At 43.1% G+C, this 4,944-nt stretch overlaps 1 long non-coding RNA gene across 1 annotated transcript; it reads left to right on the top strand.

Annotated features, from left to right (window-relative positions):
* The first annotated feature begins 90 nt into the window (after nucleotides 1-90).
* Nucleotides 91-4,508, top strand: LOC110494316 (uncharacterized). Its single transcript, XR_016487945.1, has 9 exons — nucleotides 91-228; nucleotides 337-626; nucleotides 727-1,014; nucleotides 1,156-1,202; nucleotides 1,340-1,931; nucleotides 2,418-2,488; nucleotides 2,701-2,751; nucleotides 2,986-3,104; nucleotides 3,300-4,508. It is a non-coding gene; the product is annotated as an uncharacterized LOC110494316 (long non-coding RNA).
* The last annotated feature ends 436 nt before the right edge of the window (nucleotides 4,509-4,944 follow it).

Below are 4,944 nucleotides of genomic sequence, written 5' to 3'. Positions count from 1 at the left end.
GTCTGGTGGTTCTTTGATGTTTATTATTTTTGTACTACTTCCGGGTTTTGTTGTTTACAAATAAACCGTTACCAGTTCGTTCTTAACGATATTGTGTTACTGTTTAAAAGACTGTATATTTTAGTAAACCACCAACGAATTGGTTAAACTACATATGACTGATATAATTTGAGGCGAATAGTGTTCTCCTCATTGGAAGTCGCAGCTGCAGCTTTCAAACCAACTTTGGTAAAAACAGCTTTTTGAATAGCTCCCACTTAAGGCTCAAGTTACTTTGAAAGCTACTGCTACATTATATTGATAGGATTTTCCTTTGAATCCTCTGTATTCTCTTAGGACTGTGTTATGAAGAAGAGAGTGAGCCGTGCGCGGTTTTCCGATGTGGCAGCAGGACAGAGAAGCCAGACTCAGTTAGTTGCCGGGGTCAAGAAACATTTTGGGCGGCGAGGAAGAACCAATAATAATGCTGCAAAGATAACTTCACCATCAGTGACAGATCTACAATTTTATAATTGAGCACAGCAGTGTCAGCTGTGGCGACAGAAGGGGAGGAGCGGCCACAGCATAGATCAAAGAAATCCTGTGATTCCCCTTCAAAATTCTTGACAAGCAGTCTAGATTTTGAGGTCAATGATAGGTTGTTGTCAGGTGTTTTACCTCCATAAGGTAAAGTGTCAGCTGTTAAACGTTCTCAAATGCAACCTACTTCCTTGTCTGATCCTACAGGTATGGGCATACTCAGCATTGCATTCTGTCATGGAAAGTTCTCACCTCGGAGGCTGCGGCATGCCTTCGACAAGTGGCCAGGGGATCCAGACAGAGCCAGCCCAGTCGCCACTGTTTTTATACATAGACTTTCAGGGCCTAGTTGGACTGCCACTGAACCGTGGTCCACGTCACTCAGTTTGTCTGCAAGACCTGCCACACAAAATGCTACAAGTGCCACACAATACTGCTCATATTTATGCAGAGGGTTAACATCTTGCCCTCTGTGAATGTGCACACCAGAGGCAGGTGAGAAAAACTGCAAGCAACTGTAATGTCACAATGTAGAGAGCGGCGATTGCAAAACTACGAGGGTCAGCAATGAGCTAGTCTGCAAATCTGGCCCAAAGCAGCAGTGAAACCATAACATGATATTGATTTTGGTTTCAGGAAGAGTTCAGAGGGCTCTCAATGAACGGTGGACCCCATCTTGTTGTGTAAGTGGATACATTCCATCAGGACAAGATGATTACCAGATTTTGATAGGCAGAGATGGCTTTCATGTTTATAACCACTGTTACCAATTGTCCCATTTCTTTTACCTCCAACCTGACAACCACCTCTCCTTTACCAGCACCCTCCATCCCCTCCTTCCCAAGTGTCTCCACAGCCTGGTGTCCTGGGCCCACCACCATGCAGAGGACTGCCGCTCTTGCCCTGAGCTGAAAGAAGTGCTGGAGAGGCAGTGCTGGGGCTCAGTAAGTGCCGTCTGGGGGTGTGTGGATGGACATAGTTACGGAATGGACATACAGACCACAAAGCCCAGAGCAAACCCTGGACACACTGAGAGTGATCCCCTACTGGAAGGTGAGGAGCAGCTTCCAGGGAACCAACACCCTGTCAACACCACCATGTCCCAGCCCAGTACCGCTGCCACCCTCCAGACTCAGAGCGCCGTCCACACTGATGCTACCACCACCAGTGCAGATGGTCAGACAGCTTTTGGTACTGCCAAAGTTACCCTGGGAAACAGAACACTCAGTATTTAATTTCAGTGTTTACTGAAGTATGGTCTTGACTGCATTGAAATGTATGGCTCTTTGCAGGTGGTTACCATCTTGTCTGTTGCCAGTCCAAATTAATTAGTTTGACCCTCTTGTCCCTAGAATTTATCTTTGGTGAGGAGACACCCTCTCCTGCACCAGCCCTGCTCATGGACAGGCCAGGTGAATCAACAATGAAAAACATGGTTCAAGTTATACAGTGCTGGAAAGTTAAGATTGGTTAAACTATAGGCTGTTGTGTCAAATCTTAGGAACTTGTCCAGCGAGGATGAGTTTGAAGAGAAAAGGAAAAGTGTATCCTCTGATGAATTATTTGAGCCATACCTAGAGAAGGAGTGAGTGGATTAATGTGGGTTCTAGCCAGAGGCGACATGCCCATAGGGGGCACAGGGTCACATGCCCCTCCAGACTGGTCCTGTTTAAAAATAATTGTGGTTTCTCTGTAATACTACTAGCCACCTAGCAATTTTATGAAGCTGACTTTAGCTAGCCCAGATAGGCTCCCAACCTCAACTAGCTACCAAGATGCCATTTCAGTCTATCAAGTTAGAGTAGCTAGCTTGTCTATCTTAACTGGCATGCCTATAAAAGCAAGCAATAGCTAAATGTACTGAATAAGACTGACATTCCTTTCAATCTTTTACCCAGAATTTAGCAGAGAAGCATATTTCGTTTTTTTTTTTTTTTTACCCACCTGGAGGATACAGACAGCTCAAGAGGTATGCTTAGATATGCAGATAAATATACATTTTTCTTTACAAAGAATTAAGTATTTCGGGGTGCATGATGCCCTGGTTCTAGCTATTTTGCATATCAAACCAAAATTATACATAACACATCAGTGGACAGAAAGATCTCTTATTACTAGCGGAAAAAGGGCATCGTGGCTTTGATGTCTTCCGTGTTCTCTTCCTTTTCCCATGCCCTGCAGAATTGCTTCCCCGAAGAAGAGAACCAGAATAAAAGAAGCAATTGGACTGAGGTGTAGTATCCATGTTTGTTTTTGGTTTTCAGAGAGGAGCTGCCCAATCTACAAATGTCCGTACCCAGGTTGCTTATCTGTATAAAAAATAAAAATACATTTTTTTTTTAAAAGAGCAGAGGGCATAAAGGTCAGATTCAAGTCCTCCTTACAGCACTGTTAATTCTCTTATGACAATGAACATGTCTGTTGGTACATTACCGTTTTTTGAGTGCGGTTGTGTCTCGGGTACAGAAACACATTAAGGAGCACTAGGAAGAGGTCTGCGAGCGGCCCTGCCCTCACCATAGGCTGCAACAAGGTCTTCATGATTGACCGCTACCTGCAGCGACACGTCCAACTCATTCACACAGGTAGGTTTGGACTGGACTGGACACAGTGCTTTTTTGTCTGTCCCAAAAGGTGTCCTAGTTCTTAAATTGTGCACTACTTTAGAAAGCCTGATTGGTCACCTGATCAAAAGTAATGCACTATGAAGGCAATAGGTTGCCATTTGGGACGCTACCAGAGTGTGTTGGTATTAAGTTAGACCATTCTCCTTTTTATAGAGTTGGGGAACTACATCTGTGACCAATGTGGTCAGACCTTCAAGCAGAGGAAACACCTGTCTGCACCAGATGTGCCACTCAGAGGTTAAGCCACTACAGGGGGAGATTAAGCTCATATCAGGTGGCAAGGTTCTGCTGAATTGTGTTGTGAGGGGCTCAAGCACTGATGAGTCTGTCAGGAGTTAGCCAAGCCTTTGATTATGTGGTATGATTTGGGTGAGTCTGTAATAATGGAAAGGATGGATAGGGGCACAAGAATGCAATCTTGTATTTGGCACCCTCACTAAGCCTTTTTGTCAAATTTAAGATGACCAAACAAGGCAGAGGCTGATCTGGAATTTGCATGTGATCTGTGTGGGGAGCGCTTTGAGAAGGCCCACAACCTCAACGGCCACGGTGCATCCCCTCACACTAGCAGCTGTCAGAGGAAACATTGACAGCCCCTCCAACAACCAACCATCAGAGACTGGGGAGCTGAACCCATACACCGGTTGATAGACTTGATTAGGTCCGTGACCGACAAGGAGCTGCAAAGAACACAACGTCCCTTGAGCCTCTAAGGAGTCTGGTATAGAATGGTCATGGGTACAGTGACTAATTGAACAGGACATGGAATCACTAGTCACTTTTAATGTTTATACTGTTGTACTCATTTCAATTGTATATACTGTATTCTAGTCAATGCCACTCAGACATTGCTCGTCCTAATTTATATATTTCTTAATTCCATAATTTTACTTTTAGATGTGTGTATTGTTGAAGTATTAGATACTACTGCACTGTTGGAGCTAGGAACACAAGCATTTCACTACACCTGCAATAACATCAGCTAAATATGTGTGAGACCAATAACATTTGATTTGACTTGTACTGTTCATGCTCTAAACCAGGAATAGGCAACTGACTGGGGCCACAGAAAAATATGAACTCAGTGGTGTAAAGTAAAAATACTTTAAAAGTACTTAAGTCATTTTTTGGGGGTATCTGTACTTTACTATTTATATTTGACAACTTTTACTTCACTACATTCCTAAAGAAAATGTACTTTTTACTCCATTTTCCTTGACACCCAAAAGTACTTGTTACATTTTGAATGCCATCTGGTTTATTTGTACTTTTACTTTTGATACTTAGGTATATTTAAAACCAAATACTGGGTGACTGACTTGAGTAATTTTCTATTAAAAGATATCTTTACTTTCAATCAAATATGAGATTTGGATACTTTTTCCGCCGCAGTGACTTGCATGTCTGCCTACCCACATCCATAAATGCAAAAAATATACGTTTTAGAGTTACTTTTGTCCATTTCTACACATTTTGCCATGGGGCGTAGCGCAACAAAATCAACAGTGGCCCCCTGGTCGGTAATTCGACCATGATTACCACACATTTAGATTGGTCTAGCGGCCAGCACATTTTATTTTTTGCTGACATGGGCTAATTGTGTGACTGACGTAACTAGGGAAACTGCTGATGCACAACCAAATTACAAAATTGCACTTTGTGTATAATACTATTCTAACTCTCAGTATGTTGAGACCCCAACAGTTCCTAAAAATGGGGGGGGGGGGGGGGGGGGTTTCACCACTTTCCCCATACCTGCTCTAAACCCACAACATACTTGATAGTGGAAAATGAATGA

This window comes from Oncorhynchus mykiss, chromosome 2, assembly GCF_057628025.1.
Source record: "Oncorhynchus mykiss isolate SJ-2025 chromosome 2, ASM5762802v1, whole genome shotgun sequence".
In the NCBI taxonomy this organism is placed as follows: Eukaryota; Metazoa; Chordata; class Actinopteri; order Salmoniformes; family Salmonidae; genus Oncorhynchus; species Oncorhynchus mykiss.
This window is presented reverse-complemented; position numbering and strand designations above follow the sequence as displayed.